This window comes from Excalfactoria chinensis, chromosome 4, assembly GCF_039878825.1.
Source record: "Excalfactoria chinensis isolate bCotChi1 chromosome 4, bCotChi1.hap2, whole genome shotgun sequence".
NCBI classification, from domain to species: Eukaryota; Metazoa; Chordata; class Aves; order Galliformes; family Phasianidae; genus Excalfactoria; species Excalfactoria chinensis.
Genome location: NC_092828.1, coordinates 77,748,648 through 77,773,562, shown reverse-complemented (window position 1 = coordinate 77,773,562; position 24,915 = coordinate 77,748,648). Strand labels below are relative to the sequence as shown.

Below are 24,915 nucleotides of genomic sequence, written 5' to 3'. Positions count from 1 at the left end.
GAAAAAGACAAACATCTGAAGTTAGGCTGGAAGGGGGGGATGGCACAAGCAGTCTGCACGCTGCCATGTGCGGCATGGCGCGGGGCTGCGCTCAGCATCACTTGTGTAAGGAGCCTGGGAAAATTCAAAGTGCACGTTAGCAGCAAAAGCTCTTTAAAGAAAACAACAACAATACAGAATTAGGCAAATACGCTTTAATTATTTTGCTCAGTTGGTTTTGTCTCAAAAAGTAAAGAAATGGGCACACAACTGATGAGCACACTAACAAGTTAAGTGAAAGCTTTTCCATACATAAGCCTAAGTGCTGTGTATCTAAGGGCATAAACTGATGTTAAATCTCAGCCTCCCAAAGCCAGTCACGCTGTTATCACCGATTTTCACTCTCCAAAGCCCACTTTAGGCTTTGAGTCGAAATTAGAATATTTTAAACCTTGGGCCTTTCATCAACTTTAGAATAATATTAAGCCTCCAGAACAAGACATCAGAACCTCAGACAAAAATCGTGATTTTTCAGATGAGTTAAAAAAAAACAACACAAAGCAACCCTTTTATCACTGCACCGCATGGAAACCTGAATACCTTGTACATAATAAACACAACGAGCAGATCATTCAGTAACAGATAATTTATAAGCTGAATACCTTATTTCATGGCCAGGGGCTGTCCCTAAGCCAGCTGAAACCATCCCTTTGATTTAGCAAGCAAGCAGGCTTATTTTTAAGGGTCACCCTAGAGAATGATCAGTTATTTAATGAAGGAAGGGGGCTGAAGAGGGAAGCAGCCACATGCAGAAGGAAACAAAACACGAACCAAGAAAAGCACATTAACTAAAACGTCAGCTGCAGATTACAGAGGTATCGCAGTTTCCAAACACAAACAAAATACGAAAAATCTTTAAAAAGACCCTTTACTGGAAGACTTAAAGTCTATTGAACCACAGAATCTTACCAACTTGCCACACATGCTCCCCCAGTGAAGGCTCATTGATAAAAAGAAAGAATAAGAAAGATGGAATAAATTATTAATTGCTGACCAAGACAGCTAAATAACTCAACACAAAAGCATTCCAAATGTTATTTTTAGCATATAAATAGTACATACTGTTTTAACTTACATCAGCTGTTTTCTTTATCAGATTTTTATCTTAGGATGGAAACAGTACACACCACTCTAACCCCCTTCAGCTGTTATACTTTGTAGAACTTTATCTCAGCAAGTAAATAGGCCTCTGTGCTTGAACTCACATCAGCTGTTTTTCTAGTTACCACTGACAGGACATCTTGAAAAGTTCTCCTTTGCACACAAAGCCCCTGCGCCTGTATTAATGCATGGAAGTGGTATTTCCTTTGGACATCCGGATGCAGACGAGGTAATTAGCATTGAACTACTTGGTTTATGCAATGGAATGCTTTTCGCTATTAAAAAATTGGCTTTACTCCCATTCACGAGACAAACATTCACAAGCTGGCTACACCGTGTGCAGGTTGGCAGTGGTCTTGCACACATTCAGTAATAACAGCATATAGTTACATCCACTCTCACACGTAGTTGTTAGTTTTGTTTTGTGGTTGTTTTTTAAGTCACCTAGATTTGTAAACAAGGTTTATTTTCAGAAGCTCAATTTACCTTATCATGCAAGTTCTGTATAAACAAAGTACAACCATCATTCTTCTATCCTGCTGCTCAGCGAGACTTACTTTCAATCCCACGATATATAAAATGCAGATTGCTAGAACTGAGCATTAATTTTGCCTGTTCATTTATTTAAGAATCCTGAAATAAGCTCCTGAAACATTGCTTACAGCAGAACTGTAAACTAAAAGGCACTGGAATAATAAAGATAAGGCTGTCCCATTTAGAAAGGGAAATTTCTACATTCTTGGGTAAACAGAGTACTCTCATAAATCGAGCAATGCCTTTTAGTGCTGTCAATGTGACTTGAGTCTAGATGGCCCATTGTGTTCCCTAAGAAACTTAATTAAAATATTTACTGTAGATTGTTTTAGCAAGAATGATGGATAAATTTAACTCTTTCTAACAAAATATTTTGCTAAAAAGTATGTTTTGCACAAAGTTCCTTTTAAATATCTGAATAAACACACCACTTGTAAGGCAAGTGAATCACAGTTTCCAGCCTGTATTTAAATGCATACAGGGATGGTGAAATTTGTTCTTAGGTGTTCTCTACAATCACAGAATTTATAGGAATCACTTAATCAAAATGTGCAGTATGCAGCTCCTCATCATATCCTAGCGCTGCTTGGTTGATTTTGTTTGCCACCTAGGCTTAGGTACCTTTACTTGTCCGCAACAAAAACCTGCACAAAAACATCTGATGGTCTGACATACCGTCTATGCATTTTTGTCTAAAAAAATCACCATGTGACACCCCCTTGGTTGACTGAAGCTCTGATTGAATGTAACACCATCTCAATCAGAAATCCCATTTCCATGGTATCCCCCATCAGACTCAGCATCAGACAGGACTGGGGTTTCAGGAATAAGATGGATTTGAGGAGGGAAGGGGGAAAGGTACTGACTCAAGTAACAAAAAGCAACATTATGGGATTGTTTCATACCAGCTCCAGTTGCAAGTAGGGGTTTTCCTCATTTTTTTTGTTTGTTTTTTAAATTGCCATTGGTTTGATAAACAAAGAAAAAAATCCACACCAACGCTGATTCCAGCCCAGAGTGAAGACAACAACCCAACCGAAGGCCTTCAGCCACAACAAGCACACTTCTGGGCACAACCCTGAGAGAGCACACACTGCAGAGACAGAACAGCAAAGTTCTGTCTTAATCTGGCAATGGTTCACACAAAGATATGAAAGATAAAACACCACTGCTGCTGACATTCAGCTGCTTTTTGCCATGGGTTGAAACCTACAGATTCATTGCTTTGTAGAATATGATAAAACACTAAGTATACAAGACTAGTATTTGAAAGGTGATACAATCCGGGTACATCATGGCTTTTCCTAAGCAACAATAAACAGCACATTTCTGTAATGTACTATTTTCACTATTTAACTCCTACAGAAACTACTCATTTTGCTCTAAATAACATACAGAAATGCACACATAAAGGAACGTTCAATTTTTGTCACGTCAGTTACATGTAACATAGTTCAATAAAGGTCATTAAAAACCACTGTACTTCTGAAATGAACAAAAATGTTGCTTTAATTTGAAAAATTCATTTTTAAGTCTTCGTAGAAGAAAAGGTCTCCTAACTAGGAAATTCCCAACAGTTGGTTACGGCGTAATGTGTTACAGCTGTCGGGGGGCAGAGGTAAAAGGACAGTGATGTGCGAGGATTTATATTTTGGTTTTTTTTTTCCTTCTGAGAAAGACTGACAGAAAGGAATTTATACGTGAATAACCTGCTCTGTGATGAACGAGGCAGCTCTTCTCCACTGTAATTATAAAAGTACAAACAGCCTAACACCAACACAATGACCTCTGTCACCAGCAACCACCGACCACACCAATTCCTAAGGACAAATACGAGCAATAACAGAAACACACGGCACATACCAGCCAAGATGACAGACCAAAACCAGCATATGATAAAGCTAAAAAGTGGTCATCTTTATCAATTACTTAAAATTCTTCGAAAAAATTTACTAATATTTACCTTAACACTGTAATTAACAAAATTCAGAGGTGAATAAAAAAACGCTGAAGTACACCATCAAAACATCTACACATCTTGATGTGTAACCACTCCAGAAGAGCTTGGTATACCACAGTCCCCAGGGGACTGTACGCAACAATCAAGCTTCTAAAAGATGGAATAAGTTTTATGATGGTCTCAAAGAAACATTCTAAGATCTTTCCTCACAAAGCACTGAGGCCCACGGTGGCACACCAAGTCCCACCGGCTTGCCTTTCATAACTTCTTTACATGTCTTCAATGAGTTTGGAGGAGCTCAGTGCGTTAGGAGGTGGAAAACATGGGGGAAATTTAGAAAAACACCTGCTGTTGGATGAACTCTGATATTAAGAGAGCATTTACATCAGTATTTGTGTGATGCCATTCAGCCTTGGCTATCTCTAGTTTCAATGGCAGAAGGCTGTTTTATCATCCAGAAATCCAAGTCTACCTGTGGCAATTTTTGCCTTCTAACTCCAGTGCAGCACGGACAAGTAACAGTTCCATCATCTTCAGACAACGTTTTGAGCTCCTTTGAAATTATCAGGAATTCAGTCAATCCAACATCACAACTCTTGCTGCTCTCAGAACTTCACACAACTTTTGAGTCACAGAAAAGATGAATGGTTTGATAACATACAGGAAGAAGGGGGAAGTGTAAGAGTTTTCAATCCATTCCTGGGCACAAGAACATTGGCTTTAACTCACTGGGAACAGAAAAATGACAGCTTGTTTTGGAAGAGCATGATGTATAGAAGACAGTGTAGGAGGGCCAGACAGTGTAGGAGTTGCCACATAGACATGGAGTGCAGCTCAGTTAAATGTGCTCTCCAGTAGGCACTGGGACTAGCACATCGCCTCTGAGTAACACTCACCTTGATTTAAATGGATTTCAAACCCACAGCAGAACAGTTCCCTCGCCTGCCTGCAGAGCTGTCCATGCAGAAGGCAGATGTCACATCCTAGAGGACTGTTAGATGCTGATGCTACTGTGTGGAATCTGAGCTGCCTGCCAACCTGCAAAAGGCAACAGGGGAAGAAACTGCGCCTCTGCTACGCAAAACTTCACTGTGGTTCAGTTACAAACACACCCTGCTGGGTATTCTTCAAATACTGAGATCCTCTCAATCAGCAAATTAGTGAATTTCCTAAAGGTGCGGTGTCTGTGAGAAGTTCTGAAGGGGAAAACTTGTGTTATTTTAGCTCCAGTATGGAATCTCAGGAAGGTGAGAGCTTAAAATACAAAGGCTGAGAAAAGTTACATAATAATAGTAGTAAAAGTCACCCCTGTATCAGTGTACTCAGTTTGACACCACGCAGAAGTTAGCAATAAGTAGGCAACACTTCAGTTCTTATTATCAGTGATTCATATTACAGCGTAAAATCTTCCTAAAACTTGATATTCCTGCTGTGTCTCAGAAGAGGCAACATCCCTGCTATCACATGCATCATCCTTCAAGTTAACGTTAATAAATCATCATCATGTGATGTGGGAGCTGAAGTATATGGTTTGCTTTCTGCTACTTTTCTGTCTTCTGTCAGAACAAGCACAGCACAGATCCACCAAATGCTGGCTTGCTAGGCCTTTCAAGCAAAGTTCCCCAGTAAAACCAGTGACGTTTGAACACAGGTCCACGCTCCGCGATACATTCCACGATGACTCAGAATGCTTTGAAAATGGAACTCCAAAGCTCATCTGAACATTTCTGTATTTCACAGCATCAATATATTGTTCTGGGTGCAGCACAGCACCATCTCCACTATCTCCTTTTCCTATACAGCTATTCTAGGAGTTTCCAAACTTCGGGATGTTTTCTTCACAGACGCTTTACACACACATTCAATTCAGCTGTTCATAGCTTAGCAATTTCTAATTTGTTAATTTCAGGCTTTTGTTTTTGACCAGAATCCAACATGCAAATGAAACAGAGCCGCTTCCATTGATGAGCTGAAGATTCTTTTGTAAGAGTGACACCATTAGGGAGAACAACAGACAGAAGGATCAAACTAATTCCTCTAACAAGGAGTTAATCATCTCTTTTGTTCTCTCACCTTCTTGAAAAAAATAAAAATAAAAAAACAAGCTCTAAACTAGTGTAGCATTTTATTTTCTCTTAAATTGTACTTAGATTAAATGCAAATTATTTCTATGCAATTTCCTAATTAGTCTAAATTTTCACAATATATCGAATGACGCTTCAAAGTAATTGTTCCTGAGCACACAAAGTTGTAGAAGCCTCCTGCACCTCCACAAGGTTTGATTTTTTTCTCCACTGCATCCCGCTACAAGCACACACAAAAAAAGAATCCAACAAAGCCCTTGTAGGGAATGAAATCTGGAAGGCACTGGAACATAAATGTCAAGTAACAGGCCTTGTGAAAACCAAACTGTATTCACCTTCAGATGGAGTTATGTTTCCAGGTGCCACCTCTCCATCATCACATAGCTTGGTTCACCTGCACTAGACTGCACCTTTTAAGGATTTGTCCAAAGGAAGCAAAGCTACAAGCTCCAAACGCAGGCTTCTACTCGTCAGGGGTAAGTCTATGATGTTAGCAGAAAACCATTATTCACAGAGCATCTTTCATATCATCAGCAACAGAAGCAAAAATCTCAATGAAATACTGCCGAACATTTTAAAGAAGCAGTATCCCACTCCAGGTTAACAGGAAGGAAATTAGTACGCCAGGAGGTCATGGCTGCTGAAATTACACTGCTTCCAATACTGAAGTGAATCATTTAAACATAGATTAAGGACCTATCCCCATCTTGGACTTTTTCCAGAATGGGTCATTAATTGACTTATTTCAACCCTGCCTGCCCCAAGCATTCCTATCTCCCCTAAGGACTGCTGTTAACGATAACTAAATAAAATGGTTTAAGAGTTTATGTTTCAGACCCAGAATATGATAAATAATGCCACATCTCATCTTCTGACTCACTGTAATATCTATTACTAAATAACCTGGAATAAAACTCGAGACCTTTCAACCGGCTACTACAAAACTTGTTAAGAATACACACTTGAAAACAACAAGCGTGATACTAACTCTGGCTACTCCTACAAAAGTACCTTCTCTGTACTTTCAGATCCATTAAACTAAGGGGAGGCAGCCAAGAACACTTTTGAACGCATGGGTCTCACATGCATCACTGAGCTATACATATTTTCCATGCACTCCATCACAGCGACAGTAGTTTGGAAAAAAAGAGCTGCATATCCAACCGAGTTCCTACTGGGATCTCCCAACTCCACTGCCTTTGATGGGCTATCATCATACGGAAGTCCCATAATATGAACTAAAACAACATTACGCGTTGCCATTGTCCTTGAAACCTGCCTCCTCTCCTCCTTTGTAAGCTAGTGCTCACACAGCCACACACAGCCCTCTATCCATCCACGCCCGCATTCAGAGCTCACCAATACTCATATGCAGCAAGGTCAGAATTTTTTTTTTTTAAACATTCTTTGATTAATGCTGAGAGCTGCAGCATGTTTAGACAGGGTCGTGACCCCAGGCATCCATTTAATCAAATTTCTCTGCTGCTTGTCCCAGTGGAGCCATCACAACAAGAAACTCTCTCAATGAAAATAAAAAAACGAAAAGAAAAAGAAAAGGGGGAAAAAAAAATAAAAATGCACACTGCACATCTCACATTGTTTACACGCTGGTAAGTAATTATTTCACTCTCCGACCCCCACTGGCCATCGACAGACAAGTCACCTCCTTGGAGATTCTGAAAAGCTTATTCAGCTACATATAATTCATTTTGTTTCTTTCCTTCATTGTGCAGCTAACTGCTTAGCTTAAAGACTTCTTTGTGAATAGTTAAGTACATGGTGTCCATTCTAATGGTTTCCCTAATTATAAGTGTATTTATCATACACAGAGTGTTCTCACTATTCTTTCCTAAAGTTGCCTTATTTCAACTACGCCTTGCTAGCGGATTCTCACAACACATTTAACCAAATAAATGGACAACACTCGCATGTGCACACTGCCTTGCCATGAAATTCTGTCATTACCTGAATAAGCCAGCAAGTTGCTCAATATTTGTTCAGGAGTTTTCAATAACACTCTGATCTTTTATGCAGCTCTTCTCCAGGGCAAAGTGCAGAAATGAGCCAGGCAGGTAATAAAGAATTACAGTTTGCCTTTATCTAATAGCTCCATCAGTCAGCGTAATAGAGTTGGATAAAATGGTAACCTATTCACCCAGTTCTTCTTAATTGCTATCCTAGAAAGCAAAAAGAAAAGTAGGGGCAAGAAAAAAAAAGTTTATTTCTAATTGCAGTTCAGAAATTAAGAGATAAATGACTTGAAAGCTAAGCAAGAGCATATTACGTTCCTATTTTCTAACTCAAACGAAACCTGACTGGAGACTGCAATACAATCATAAAAGAAGAAGGCTGGGAAAAGAAGTGGGAGCAACAGTGATTTGGGGGAACAAAGAAGAAAGTTTTACTTTCTTCTTTACATAAATCCTCCTCTCAAAAGTAAAGATATTCAGACTATTTGGTAAAGGCATTTGTGTTCCCTTTGAAAAAGAGTTTTATCAGCTTTGATTTTTACTATGATCTCTCAAAATCTCTAAAAACTAAAGCTGAAAATGGAACACAGTGTTAAGCTTCACATTTGGGAATGAAGACCTTCAGTTGTTTTTCTTCTCAGGTGTCCATGCTATTCCACAAGCATTTATTCCACCAGCCGCATGCTCCCCCGGCAGAAGCAGAGCTCATCTCCATCATCATCTGCACAGTCCTCACTGATGTGTGCCTGCAAACCTTCTGTGAGCTGTAAGGATCAGACTTTTCAGGCTACACCCAAAACTTGTCTGCTAAATAAAGGTCTATCTGGATCAAATGGGAAGAAAGGGGAGTGAAACAAGCAAAATAAGAAAACAAAAGAAGCGGATCCTGTAAGATTAAGATCAGATGGAAACAAGCACAGGTAATAAGGATAAAGTAAGCAGCAAGTAGAAATGTGGTTATACAAGTACTGATGTGTTGTAGATGCTAACGAGGCTGAACCTTGTAGTACAAGCATATAGGCGGTAGCGGGGCTTTTTCGGGATGTGACGGTGATAGTAAACCAGCCTCTTCCGTCCCCTATCTAGTGATGTACTTTGGGCGCGCGCATTTCAAACGTGCCCTAGGGGGCGTAGACGAAGTAGTAAGGTATATAAGGTATTGATTACTCCTAATAAACGCCATTTTGCCACCTTTCTTGATGAGTCACGGTGGTCCTTTTGGCCCTAGCGAGGGTTTCGCTAGCACCTGGGCAAGTATGGGGTTTGGATTATAATTGTGCACGGCAACACTGATGTGCTAACATTTTTTAGTACATATGTAAAGATATATCCACTAAAGCAATTATTCCTACTATCAGTCCAGATAAAGTACCATGCAAGGCATACGATTCCTAAATTGTGCATTTTGTGCTTGATTCAAATATAGATACTTACATATATATCTTTGTTGTAAGACCAACAATATTACATATATGGCTTAACAATAACTGAAACAGCAAAAAAGACACTCCTTAACGTACGTCACAGATGCACATTTTTGAATTCATGACAAGAAAAACAGTGAGTTTAACAAAACCAAAACTGACTTCAGAGGACTGAGATGTTTGGACAGAAACATTCAACAGAATCCTTCTATCTGTAGGAAACTTAAACATCCAGAAATATAACACCAAGTCTCTGCAACTTTCCAGACTGGGAGCTCTGAGCAAATTAAGTTTCCTTCCAGTATTAAATAAGAAGGTTTAAAACAAGTCAAATGTATTTTCTGAAAGAAAATTCCATGATTAATATAAAAATACAAACTCAAAAGCTGTGTTGTGCAGAAAAAGCAATTGGGAAGAAAAAAAAAACAACAACATATCCCCGAATGCCTACATGTGCATCTGATCTTTGGTTTCTTCAGAGCTTGAAAGAATACACTTAGTGAAATTTAGGTCAAGTTTTCTGTTTATCTGCCTTTGATATTCACTCTTACAAAATGTTCTGCAGACTGTAATCTAAAATCTCTCTTGCAAAGTCACTTTAAACTGCTAACTGGTTTTCCTCTGAAACAGAAGAACTGCACTAATACCTCGGGGTAAAACTAGCAAAATGGGAACTCCCTGGAAAAGGAAATATTTATTTCTAAAAGAACAGTAAAGAAATGAGCTACACTTCAAATATGAATAAGAGTCTACCCACTCAACTGGTTACTGAATGACCTGCACAGAGATGGATCTGGATGGCAGCACAATCTGTGACTCACCCTGCACACAATAGGAATGATGCTGACTGTAGGATGCACTCAACAGACACAGCCTTTTCATCTGCTACCTTCCTTGTGCCTTCACTGTAACTCAGACACACACACATGCACGCACCTCCCAAGCAAACAAAACCTGCTGGCTGAACTGAGATCATTTAAATAAAGTTTTATGGCCTTAAGCAATTAACTCCAACACAAAGCAATGAAATATCAGGCTCAGAATGCATTCCAGGTGGATGTCTGTTTCCACACACTCTGTTTTTTTAAGGGGAATTTCTGTACTCCTACTTTGGGATGGATATCTTCTGCAGCCTGCGGTACTCTGGCAAATAAAAGCATGTCCTTTTATGATGGGCCAACACACGGACTCTTGACAACTTCAGACTGTGTGAAAGTTCCAAATGCCATCCAGCCCACGACAAAGGCAGACCTTCATCTGCAGGGATGATCACAGAAGTAGTGTTTGACACCTGTACTCACACACATTAAGGCCGAGGAAAACACTCTGATTATCTCCTCTATCATACTGAGCAACACACTCTTTGAATAGCACCTAAAAATATGACTGTTTTATAAACAGCTCAGCTAAATGTTAAGGGATTCATCTGCTAACAAACTCCCTAAAATTCATGCAACTGTCTCACATTAAGTCCAGCTGTTTCTAAATTAGCTTAATTAAAAAATGTTTTTGCTTAAAAAAAAATAAAAAAAGTCATGCATGCTTCTTACTCTGAAAGACAATGCATGAGGAAGTGTGCAACTACGAGGAAAAATAAACCAAGCTTAAGAATATAATAATCAGATGGATCAGAAAGTTCCACCCTGGAGGTGTTCAAGGAACGTTTGGATGTTGTGTTGAGGGACATGGTTTAGTGAGAACTACTGGTGATGGGTGGATGGTTGGACTGGAGGATCTGGTAGGTCTTTTCCAACCTTGGTGAATCTATGATCACCCACAAACAAAACATTTCCTGTCACAGTAAAAGCTGTTCTCTGTGGACCCCTTATATTCACATATAACACGTTACCCCTTTTAGAAGAAAATAAATTGCAGAAGAGTCTTCAAGAAGGAAAACAACAGAAAAAGCTCATTACACACTGTTTACAGACTACCTGCAAATAAAAAACTAAGCAACTCCTTACTCCCTGGCCAGTGCCATGCTGCATTTATGTTCAGTACTGGCAAAGTTCAAACTCTTACGACTAAGGGGCAAGCCACTTCTTCCCCAGCACACAGATGGTGATCTTTCTTAAGCATACCCAAGAGGTGACAAAGCTCACAAGACATGAAGGAAATGCTATGGGACATATACCATAGAAGAAACAGTCTGCTCTAGACAGGGAACAGGAAAGGAAAAACTGAATTTGTGTTTGGAACAAAACTATCAAACAGTCTACATATTCACTGCCAAAGCTCTTCTGTTACTACGTACTGCTTCACAGTGACAGTGGCATAATAACTTCACTTGAAATATCAGTATTAAATCCTGTTGTCGTCTGCTTCTGTAAAGATAAAAATATTATCATACAGCTGCCATTTTCCATCCCTGCATAAATGTTAATGGCAATCAAAATTTGCCACATTTGGTGTCTGCTTCCATCCTAAGTTTCAGAAGGAGCAGAGAACAGCAGGTTATTTTTCCCACATGGATAATATGCAGGCCTTTTATTACAAAGCTTTAGCTGCTCCACACATTAAAGTACGGTCAGTCAAACCCTTCCAAGGAACTTCTGTTTCTGTCATGGAAGTATCTTTACTCCTGCCCTGCAAATTCACCTAAACATGATCAATTTTCTCAAGCATTTGAGTTAATCTGATACTGCATATACTAATTATAACTAAACGACTAGAATTGTCTAAATGATACAAAACAGCTTTTATTTTCCTTCCTAGGTTTCATAAATTAAAAACAGTTGTCTTCCCAGGGCACCCTGTAGTCTGGGAATGGGAGCAGATTTCAGTGCCCCATAATGGCACACTGGTAGTACTCCATCTGCCACTTCTTCCACGTACACTCCAAAAGGAACTCAAGTCAAGGGAAAAAGCAGTACTTCAGGATTTGTCTCAGCATCACAGGGCATCACTAAGTGTACCCTAAGCTTTTATTTACCTCCTATGCAAGCGTGTGCAGAAAGAGGCATATCCACGTACTGACTGAAACATGAAATAATTCAAAGGGCAGAACAAACGTACATCTGTCGCCATAAAGGTTCATTACAAAACAAAAGATGACATCAGAGAAAAAGTGAAGATTAGTAAAAATTGAAAATCAAGGTACTGAAAAAGACTGACAATAACAGACAATGAAAATAAGTTCCAAGTCAGTCATGGCTGACAAGGACTTGCATTTACTGCAGTAAATAACTAAAACCAGACATTCATGCACACAAGCATACCTGTCAATATCTAAAGTCTTCAATAACACAGGCATGTCTTCTGTTTCTAATACATTTGTAAGTAACCTGGTCCTTTTTGTCCTTTCTTTTATTTTCCAGATATGTTCCCTCTAAAGATGTCAGAAAATCTTCTTTTATCTCTCTCTCATCTATCGATTTGTGAATATAAAATATATTCTCTGCCAACACAGAGGAACAGAACTCAAAATTCCATTACAATCCTTTATCAAACAGCACTCAACAACTTGTCTCTGACCAACTGAAGCTCCTGCAAAGCCCACAGCTGCGCTGACCAGAGATGAATGAAGGAAGAACCCTGGCAACTACTGCACCATGCAGGTACTACAGGGGACAGGGAACTGCAGCAAGAATTAACACAAGTCAGATTCATCAACTAACAACTCCAGGTCATGAAAACAAGCAGTTTTCACAGTGCTGGAAGTAGAGAAGAAAACGAGGAAAGAAACTTGAGACAAAATAAGAAATAATCCACAGAAAAGCCACTAAGTTCTTAGCTGAAACCATCTTGAAACAAGCACTGCATTGTCAGGATGCTGTTCTTCCCAGTACTTTAGAAAAGATCAATAGACAAAGCACGTTACTTTAAAACTGCTCAAAACGGCCAGCAGAGCAGGTATGAAAAGATAAGAAGCCTGAGATAGAAAGAGCAAGCCAGCAACTCAAATGAACTGCTCTGATGACCAAAGGACAAAGTGAACTTTGTCCTCACTGCAACAATCAACTTGAAAGTGTCTGAGACATTTGTTAATTTTAAGCTGACAAAGGTATGTCAGCATTACGCCAGAAAAAGCTGCATTAGCAACAGAAGCAAACAATCTACGGCCAACAGATGAACTGGTGAGACTCAGTGCTTATGGTGGCAGTTTTATTCCCACTCAAGGCACAGGCAAAGTAAACATACAGGCAAATATTACATCAGAACTGTTAACACCACCGTTTTGACTTCAATCTCTCCACCCATCCTGCTCTCCCTGATCCTGTCTGTACACGGGCACTCTCTCCAACCTTGTGGCAAAGCTGGAGAGAAGGTGTGAACCAAAAAGCCACCACAATGTTCATGATTTATGTAGGAGAACAAAGAGTTATTGTCTGTCAGGTAGCGGGAGCACCAGCAGCTCATGGGGTAATACATACACATCTTTGATCGGCAGAAACTTAAACATCACAAAGTAAAATGAGACAAAACTTACTTCCCCTCCATTCTCAGCACAATAACAAAAAATATAATGGTACCATGAGCTCTCCCTTTCCACACCGATCTGCAACACACAGTTCAAACCTTAATCTTGGTGTGTTTTAAGTTTCTGCTTATCAACTGAGAAGCAACAATTCATGAGTTCATGGCTAAATCACTCAGCTTCTTTTTAACCCAGTATTATATCTGATGAGAGACATTAAATTGTCTTTAGGGCTATGGCTAGGAATTAATCCTAACATTTAATTATAATCAAGTGCAAAATTCTTCAATTTCATTGAGCATTTAAAAAAAATAATAATCTATAAAGTAAAGGATAAGTCATGTCCTAAAGTCTCATTTACAGCAGCTACTCTATCTGCTGAGGCTTTCAGAAATTTCAGAAGCCACTGCATGCCTGTACTATATTGGGAAAATTTAATATAGCGTAAGATATGAAGATAAAATATGAATTCCAGCCATGTAACAAAAATGCCGTTGACAACATGTATATTATGCAATTATGACTGTCATTTTATTACTGTTATTAATTTATTAGTATAATTGCAATTTTTTTCAATGTCATAATGTGATAATAAAGGACTTGTCATTACTACGTTAACCTCGGAACATCTCTGACCTCAGGGGAGGTAGCTGTACGCTTTCAGTCCAAAATGAGCTGTCAGTTATCACAACGAGATTTTGATGACTACATTATCTTGTAATTAAATGTCTCAACAAACTTCTCCTTTTGATTGACAGGTAGTTAAGACTATCTTTGACCACAGGGCAGTTTCTTTATTTTTCAAGAATAATTTTTCAGCAGTGAAAAAAGAGAGACAAGAGTTTAAAAATTAAAGTGTTTTGAACTATATATTAATCTATATTTGGTACTTATAAGACAGCAAAAATTCTGCCAAACTGCATTATCCCTTGTTCAAGCTACTGAATTTAAAAAACAACTTTGATTGATTAAAGGAGCTCATACTGTTCTTTATAAACATTTAGATCTTTAAAGAAAATGCATCAGTTTGGTTTTACATTTTTTCTCCCTTTTATGTCCATTTTTTATTAGTAAAAGAGTAAAAATGGTTTGATTCAATATTGGTAACTACAATTAGATCCCATTGATAATTAAACTGCAGTACACATTTGTAAAGGTCCATTTATGGTCCTTTTGGGGCGAGTTTTGCCCATCTAGCAGAAGGTTCAACTCAACAGAAGCTCTGTTTAAAACAGGTTTTAAAAGAACAGGCAACTGACATTATCATTTATTTCATCATACATCTTACACATGATTCTTTGTCTTGGCAGATATGCAGTAAAGCTGAGGCTGGAAGGGCACCAATATATTCCCATTCTAAAAAGGTACTAAGACAGGAGACAAGACAGGCTCTTACCAGAGATGAGATACTTTGGAAAGAATTAGTATGGAACAACCTTTTGTAGACAAATCCTTAGAAGAATGTAGTTAGTTCTCAGAAATTCTCTTGACCACAGTGGCCATCTCAAGCCTGGCCTTCCCATGGAGAACTGCAATACGTCATAAAATAGGAATCTGACTTCATCCTCCTCTGGTCTGGCAACCTCTGCTGTAGCTCAGGAGGACAAAAGATGCAAAGGCAGGGCTATAGGTGGCCAAAACCCATTTTTACCTCTCTTAAGAGTTGGATCTCATCCCTAACAAGTGTATTTTAGAGATCAACAATAAAGGGATGAAAAACATGCCTCACAAATAGAATTTTGACAAAATAATATATTACCAAGTATGTTCTTCATTTACATATTCTTCACATTTCAATAAAACGTAAGGTCTGTTGAAAGGCAAGAAGTTTCATCAACAGCCAACTCTGATAACACAGAAATAATTAGGTAAAACAAAATAGGGGCTTTCCAGGGCAACTGAAGGGTCAAACAGACTCAGTATATCTGAAGCATTTCTCAAACACAGCTCATGGCCACATACCTTACATTATACTGTGTGTGCAATTCTACTGAACCATTCACAACAAAGTAAAGATAACGGCTATGCTCACTCAAGCTTTCAGGCTGAAAATCATTTGCTATCGGGACAACTAGAGTTCTTGAAATGTGTTCTACACTTCTGAACATATGCTTATCCAATACTGCAGCTGCAATTGTCCTGCTAATAATTAAATACCGACGCAGTCATGGAGAACTTTGTGTAACAGAACCAAAAAGCTCTGACAAAAAAAAATAAAAGAGGCAACGTTGACAAGAGGAAGTTAGAAATTCGTATCAGAATGAAACGAGTCACATAAGTGACGAGCAAACTGCACAGTGCATTCACACAACATTTTCACTTGAATTAAAAATTAAAACAATGAGGTAGCATGCTATACGCAGGAAAAGAATAACAGGCCTCGAATTCATGTACTAATGATTCCAGACCAGCTACAGGTCTGAACCTCCTGATTCTGGCTATATTAAAACTGCAGTTGTCCAAGCTATTCCACAGAAGTTTCAGAAATAATCTTAAGCCATGTGTTCCAGAAGGTAACACTAAACTGAAACCTTTACAAATGGACACAAATGTGTACACCATCTACATGTAACACTGAATTTTAAACTGTTGTGAAAATACAGGATAACGTGACTGAAATTACATTCCAACAAGAAGTCTAAGAATATTTACTTTCCAAATGACATTTTAAGATAGTACTAAATGACAATCCAAATCCTGATGCGTTACTCTGCTTGCTTATACAAAAGACTGTGAGACAAAATACACACCTACAACATGAGATTCTTTAGTCTGTCCCTCTGCTGATCTCAAGATGACCTTTGCAGATCATGTTCTCTGGAACAGGGCTGGAGTACTTGCAAAGCCAAGTATCTCATTTAGTCTCACTATACCGTACTGTGAGCATTCCGAAGTGCTCTGTAAGAGGATTACTTCCAGCCTTCAAAATATTTTTAGCGAAGGGGAAGGTTGTGTGTTGTTTACAGCCTGGCATGTTTGTGTATTCTCCTTCCTAACTTTCCAGTGAACGGAACAGTTTACTGAGGAATTTGCCTTTGAATATTAAGACCAAGCACAGTCCCATGGTTACTCTCAATTACAGAACTTCCAGTGCTTCTGGTGATTGCTGCCATTTAGTTAAAATCAGTAACAACTGTGATATTGTGAATGCACGTCAAGCTAGCTGATATACAAACGACTGGACTTTCATATGAAACAGAATGGAGGCTTTGCTCCCAATTACAGCCAGATGCATTAAATTCAGACGAGCTGTTGTACGTTTGTTTTCACAAAGCCTGAGAGCACTGTTTCTGCATAGTACTTCAAGAGTGCATCAGTCAACACGCATGATGCCAGGAGCTGCCTCTGTGTAGAATATGTTTCCTTCATTTAGGAAAGTGCAGTAATTCATCAGTGATTTAACCTATAGACATTTGAAGGTTGGAGAGCACCTCAGAGGGGCTGTTGACCTTCAGCAACAGAAAGAACTGAAGCTCCAGCCTTAGTCAATATATATTTATCTTTCTGTTGGGACTATTACAACTGTTCAAGTAATGCTGACCTTGAAACTTCTGCACACAATGCACTAGAATAATGATCCCTGAAGGAAGAGCATAAAAATACCTAAATAGGATATCTAAATCCAAAATGCACATAAAAGAAAGCATTTCAAAATGTGAAGTCATTTACAAAGAGGTAATATTATTGAGGCTCCTATTAATTATAATTTGAATAACACTACTAAATACCATAATTACACATTTCCAAATATTTTAATGATAGGATATAATTTATGTCAAAGACCTTGTTTATTTCATTGTGAAATCTCTGCCTGTTTGTAATTAATTTAATGTCTGACTGACAGCCTTACAAATTGAAATCATCTACATCTCGAATTTGCTCTGCACAACTGCAGGAGTACAAAGTATCTACCTTAGATCTTGTGCGTTTTTACCTTTGCTGTAGACAGAAATTTTCAAGAAACAGAACAGTTGGTTTCACGAGATGTCACAGCTAAGTGCTTCTTCACATCTGACACAGATTTTTTTACTCAAACTTGAAACTCAAGAACCAGCCAGGATGAATTCTATTAATCAAAAATATTACAGTACCAGAGGTACTGATAAAATGAATAGATCCTTTACTCTGTCTCTTTCACAGCAGCCCACTCACAGCACCAGCTGTGCACAGGTTTCCCCTGATCCTGAAGGGCATGGCTGCTCAGCAGCTAGGCAAGGCCTGCCAGCCAGGGGCTGCAACAAGGCAAGGAAAGAGCCCTTCGGGTCCTCTTTTTGAATACCTGATATGAGGCCATACACCCTAGAAGCAGCTTCTTCAACTAAAGAGTTACAGGTGAAACCCAAGTGCTTCTACACAAAGTTTTAAAGTATATACAGTAGCTTTTTTCATGTCCATGGAATCACCAAAGAGCCTATTTTCCCTCCCACTGTCTCCACAGCAGTATCTAAGAATCGCCTGCTGCAAACTTACCCTTCTTCAAATTCCTGTAGCTTTCCAGTTCCCATACTCAAACATCCAGGTTTTGCAAGACAGCTACCTGCACACAGCAAGGCTTAGCCTCTGCACCATGGGCAGCAAGAGAGCCAGAAGCCATGGGATGGAGAATGCAGCAGTGCGAAGGGTCTGGAGCGAAGAGGAAGATCATAAGAAGCATGCTAGCATGAAGATGAAGACCCTGCTTTGGGCAGGAAACACAGCAGCTTAGTTTCTCATGCACTCTTCAAGCAATAATACTCTAATATTTTCAGACATGGAAGAAAGACATCCCTAGAATTTTGAGTTGGTTTTCTTACTTTTCAACAGGCCATCACCTTCTTTTCCTAACACGAAGACAAAACACTTTGGATTCAAGTTGAAGTATAGTTTGAACAATGATTTTAGATACGTAAGCCTCCATAGATGTCCTGTTTACAGGCTTTATTTCTTTAAAAAAAGAATCACATCAAGGATAGCTCAACAGATTTTATACACATATTACTCCTATCCATCAATCTCCTCAGTTTCTCTTCTCTGGAGGGCCCAGAGCATGAACATGATGCTAGCAACAGACATCAGTGCTCAAGGAAGACCCAAAACACCATTATCAAGCAATTAGTTTGTTTGCTTACCAGCAGAGGGTCATTCTCATGCCCTTCCTTTGGATTTCTCCTCTCGCTTCAAAAGACTCTGTAACTATTTGAAGAAAACAAGCTCTCCTCTATACTTGTTAACACAGAGGAACTTATTCTCCAGTTTGAATGTGACTTGAATCAGTCACTAAATATATAAAGTAACTGAACTTGTCTGCATCTTGCAAGAGCTTTTCCAACCTCATCACAGATTTCACAACACTGTCTGGAAATTTCTGTCTTAAGATTTAAGAAAATATTTATCAGATTTTCCCTATTCTGCTGACACATTCCGAAGGAAAATTCTGAAAATCTCCCCATAATTAATGAAATGAAGTATGAAATCATATCAGCCTTGTACTCACCCACAGTTTAAATCTGGAAGTTAACATTCCATGCTACACATGGAAAACATGAGACCTGCAGAGATGCTGCAGTCTTACCTCCTTTATTTTACCTGAGAAACAACTTATTGAAGAGAAACAGAAAAATTAAAACAGATCACAGTACTCAGCCATGTACACCACCTACAGAGCAGAAACCTGAATTAGCAGCATTTAAGTCTGGGTACTTGTGAATTCATGAAGCTCAAACCAACAACTGCGAACAGTATTTCTAAATGACCTGATGATGTTTTGGAATTCAAGAAGAAAAATCATGCTCTAATTCAGAGACTCCCAATTAGGGATATTCTTAATCTGTACCCAGTAGCTGCCAGGATACAAGAGGAAAAGAAAAATGCTACAAAGCAGCAGTTTTGAGTCTTCAAGTAGCCACGTTCAACTACTGCAAGGATGCCTGCCTCAGAACACACAGTCCCTGCTGCCACCCAGCTCCTGCCAGCACTCACTGTGCTGCAGAGCCCACAGGGAGCCTGCCTTTCTATCGCCAGCTGCCCAGAGCCACACAGCCACGCCATCCCCATCCAGCTGACCTGCACACAGCCTACCATACTGCACTTTTGTTTCTTACATGATCTTTCCCACATCGACTAAGAAGGCACTTTACCCTCCAGTGTTTATCTCCTCCCCCACATACTCTGATCCCACTAAGTAGGCACACTTTTCCTATGGCAGCCAGTAAAAGCCTATCTCAAAAAAAATTAGAGAAAAGTAAAAATTACATCTACACAATTAAGTTTAACATGGCGAGCAGGGTTTTATTTTAACCACATATCACTTGGTAAAATGAAGTTTCACAACATTTACTGCTACAATAACTCTTTTTCATCACGTCCACTAGATTCAGGCTGCAGTATCTTACAATGAAACCTGCTGGTTCTGGACAAACTATGCTAATCTGCAGAGAGAACTCCAGCATCCAACCTCTTCAGCAAACTAATCAGTCACATCTGATGACTGCTTGGTACAAGGGCAGAGTTTTGGACACCTTCTGCCCAACAGCATAACCATAAATTTTGTCTCCAGGAGATCCCACGGCTCTGAAATCCAGGAAAAGATGCACATCAGTGCAACTATATAGAAGGACATCCCCCCAGATAGCCTGGGGAAACATACTTCCAAGTCACCTCTTTCTGTGAAAGAATTACCATTAGACTGACTTAGCAGCATGCCATGGAGATGAGCAGAGCTGTGCACACAAGGAGACCAAATCTGACAGAGACTGTCCAGTGTTTTTAGACTTCACATGGACAGGACCAGTGCCAACCTGGTACTTTTGCAGGCAGTCCCAGAAACAAAAGCAGCAAGAAGACAGATCCAGGTAGCCTATGAATTGAGCCTTTCCTTCCAGGCAGGGCAATCGTTGCCACTCAGACACTGGAAATAATCCTGAATATGAATCTTCTCAGAAGAGACAGAAATTATCCCTTGATGCCACCTCTGAAAGAGATCAAACTGAGTGCCCAGACCCATTCAGCACATTATCAAAAGACAACCAACATTTGTTAAACCAGGTCACTGGTGCTTTGTTCCCCTTCTAAGTTTGCGGTCTTATTATTGCATATTTTATGTATAATTTAAATCAGAAGGTGAACAGCAAGGAAGCTCTCTTAAAAACTGTAACCGCCTTGGTTCTATTTAGCCTGCAGAATATCCCTGTTCTGTCTTGTTCTTTATTTTAGCTCGGATGGCAGAGGAAGATAATAGAATTTAATGAGTACTATTATTTAGTTACTCAAAATTTAAGGTCATTGAGATATTCAGGACCAGCAAAAAAAAAAAAAAAAAAAGAAAAAGAAAAAAAAAAGAAAACCTACTGATTGAAGAAGCAACTACATAAACAATTGGTTTTAATTGTTTTTTCTTTTATTATATGTAAGGTTACATGAGAATGTGATACAAAACGTTGATTAGGAAGAGCTAAATATATCAAAAGCTATCTTATCGTCAGCCAGTATGGTACATTTTGATACCATTCACAGAACACCTCAAGTCTTCTTAAGTTGACCATGTTGTTCTCCCCATATACTTGCAATTACTGATACAGGAAGGTAGTACGGAAAATATAACTCTAGATGGAATAGAGTCTGCCCATTTTTATTTCTTCAGGATAATAGCTAAACCAATACATACAGTACCAATGTATGAACTACACTGCACTAAGTTTATGAAGATCAAAACAGGTGAAGGTGATGAAGATTAATTGCCACATACAGGGCTGTCAAAAGGCTCTATGAAATGACCTATTTATTATGTAGCAACAGCTACAAAATACAAAAATTACAGGGCATGACACAATAAGTTCCTTCATAAAAAAAGTCTTTGAATACTACAAATCAAGCAGCAATACTGAATCTGAAGCAGCACGGACCCACTCAAGAAATACCACAATGATAACTTAAGTATGGCTGCTGAAGGTTTGCTATTCCTGCCAAGATCCACCTCCAAACATAGATGGAGAAAACCATTTTGACTAGAACGACTCACGTACAGACTGCCCCAACATGATTCATCATTCGAATTTAACAAGTGTTTTTAAATAACTGATGCTTTTCAAATGAAACTGAAGTTTTCTTTCAATAAGAATTCTAACTAATATTGCTCAAACATTCATTCACAACAGTTTCCAAAGCCAAAGACTGAATGACAGGTTCAATGAAGTCCTTTTTTGTCATCTGAACGTACATTTATTGATTTGTCGAGGAAGTATTTTAGAACAAGAGTAGGATATTTGCCTACCTTTAATGCCAAGTAAAAGCTACAAAACGATCAGACACAAGAACACATCAAACACCGATGTGCATCTTCTTGCCAGCTAGAGAGAAGCGTTCCCAGGAACACTGCATCCTTCTGGGAAGAGACTACCTCAAAACTGCCCTACGACTGCACAAAGCACTGTATGTTTACACACACTCAGAAAATGAACAGCAACCATTCCAGCAGTTCCACAAGGTTGGTCTGGAAAGCCATCCCCTTTTGCCCTCTCTTCCAATCAGAAGCTGAAGCCAGTTCTCCTAAAACGTACCAACCTTGACAGACATTTCCCTGAATACAAAACATGCAATTCAAGTCTGAAAGAGCAGCTTCGTTAAAAAATTAAAATAAGAAACAATAACAATTAGAATGCAGTTGTATAACTAGCATATGAGAAGGGTCATATTTCCCAGATCTGGCGTCTATCCAATTACTAAGAGCTTTACTTTCCAAGCTTAATATTATGCTACTGGAGAAATATATTTGGGAAGATGGAATATTATCTCTGCTGAACTCCAAACAGCTCCGGAACATAATGTTTTCAGCAAACTTCCAACCAGCATTGTACATATGGTACGTAGCCTCTCCACCCCAACTGAAGCAAATAAAAATGATGTACGGTCTGTTGAGGAGTTATTCAGCAAGCAATTCCTAGGGACCGCCTTTACTGCAAAGTACTGAAAGCTATCCTCAACTCTTTATACGATGCCAGAGGTTTACTCAAAAGCACAGTAGTCATAACAGCCCACGGTTGTTATGAAAAGAATCAAACAGTGAATCAGGTGTATGTTAGCTGTGCACATGGCGAGACAAGGAAAATTCCCTGGTGACCAACGCTTCCTATAATGCAGCCTGATGCTGCTTTAACTGGCATTGCTTCCATCTCGTCAAGGCATTAAACATTTATTTTTATTATTAGTAGTATTTTACAACTGCAGAAAGACTAAAAAAAGTCAGATGTGACATTTATCCCCCTTCCAGAACACTGCTTACATACAAATTAGGAATCATCTCCCTCCACTGTCAGTTTCGCCCACTTACCTGGTTGTAGGTGTCAAATACCAGGCACATTGCTGAAGCTATTCACTGCTGTCCCCTCAACCCACCTCCCACTCTGCATTCTGCTCCCACAAGTCTAGAGGAAATATCTCAAGCGTAAGTAAAATTTCTGAAAATCCCAGCTTCCCTGGGCATGCCTAAGCTTCCAATGTCTTCCAGCATCACCACTGGACAGGCAGCATCACAACAAGCTGCACAATGACCCATCTGCTGCTTCCAGAGCAAGGCTGCATCCTCTGTGACATGCCCATAAAGTGCCAGCCTGCAGCCCAAGGAACTGCCAAGGGTGAGGTGCTCACATGAAGTTTACATGAAAAGCAAGCAACACAGCCTCACTGCTTACACTTGGTACCTACTGATACCTACAGAACACTGCCTCAAGGACAGCAGTACCAAATAAAGAGATTTTCTGCTCTATTAACAGGTCTCTAAAAAGCATTATGGCTTACATTTGGATGAACATTTACAGAAATTCCTAAACTCCATAATCTTGTCAGGCTGCTTGTGGCCCGTTTGTCTTATACTTTACAACTGATACGCAGATAATAACACAGACTTGTTTCAGCTATTCTTGACCATGCAATTATTTATAGGGTTTAAATACGTTTGCAACATTTGAGGTAAGTAAGATTAAGCCTCGATTAAAAGCAGTGGCTCTTTAGGTGTTAAACAGAAGTAGTAAATCCACTTTGTCAAACTGCCTCATTTATAATATTTAATCTTCCTTCTGCAATCACAAGAGCTGAAGTACACATTCAGAGTTGCTTTCCTTTGACACAGTTCTTTTATTACCATCTCTTTGCCTCATATAATGTCCCGCAGCAGCTGTGCCATTATGATGATGCTGTCTCTTTTTTCTTTTCTTTTTTTTTTTAAACAGCCTCTCTAGCACAAATAATTAAAACATGCATTTACCTTCCATCGCTTGGCTCAGACTAAGTGCAGATTTTGGGGGGAGAGGGCGCAGTTGTTTGTTTCTTTTTATTTTATTTCTGAGCAGTGACATATTGATGTTTCAGATAATAAATCATTCCAATTTGTTCATCCCTGCCAACAATGGTTTTAATCTTCATTTACGACTTGCAAAGTCCGTTTTGTTGGAAGCGTTTGATAAAATACTCAATTACCATTTTTTTTGCACTGCAGTTCAACTGCTGCGCCGATAAAAGGCTCCAGCTCAGAAGATAAACTGCAAATAATTCCTGAAGAACAAATGTCAGAGGCAGTTTACAATGAATGGGATTTTTTTTTGAGCAGATTATTCTCCTACCAAAGTGACAGTGCAGCTCAATATTTATTTTGTTGAGAATGTCATTTAAATATTGTTTGACACCTGCTCCCTACAGTCAGCTACTCAGCACATTACACTTTCAAGGGGCTCAGAAAGTGAGGTGCCAGCATCATATATCTGCAAACATATTGCAGGAACTCACTTGAAAAGGCAGAAATGGCAGCTAATTCAAGGCATTACTCTTTTATTTTTATTAATTAAGCATTAAAGAAGGGATCACTCCATATTCTGCTTTCCTGCACTTCTGAGCACAGGACAGAAGGCATCCCGAGGTTGGCTTGCCTTCAGCCCCCGGCACGCTATAGGGGGCACTGCTCAGTGGCTCCAGACAACTCACACTGCCAGCATTCCCTGCAGTGAAACGCGTCCCCTGACCAAACACTGAAGTTAAAAGTTTTTGGACCGACAGTGGTTCTTACTTCGTTACCTACTGATCTCAAAATAAAGGGATCATTTGTATATTATTTTGGGAGAATAATCTCATGTTTAAAGGAAGGTGAAAATACTCCCATGAGATGTCAGGCCCATGAGTTTATTTGGAAGCAGATGGCAGCAGGGTCTGAGAAACACGGCAATGTACTCAGAACATTCCCACAGACAAATCTGTCCGTTCGAATAAGCTGCTTATCTTAATGGATTAAAGGTGTAATTCATTCATTTCTTTCTGGATCTTTATCTGTCTCCAACTATTATGGTTTATTTGCTCCAATTATCTTTTTTCTTTACTTTTTTTTTTTTTTTGTTCTTTCATTTTATTTTTGCAGCCATTAACC

At 39.2% G+C, this 24,915-nt stretch overlaps 1 protein-coding gene across 7 annotated transcripts in view; it reads right to left on the bottom strand.

Annotated features, from left to right (window-relative positions):
* Window positions 1-24,915, bottom strand: part of DACH2 (dachshund family transcription factor 2) — a 259,076-nt gene that overhangs the window by 192,635 nt on the left and 41,526 nt on the right. The window lies entirely within an intron of this gene.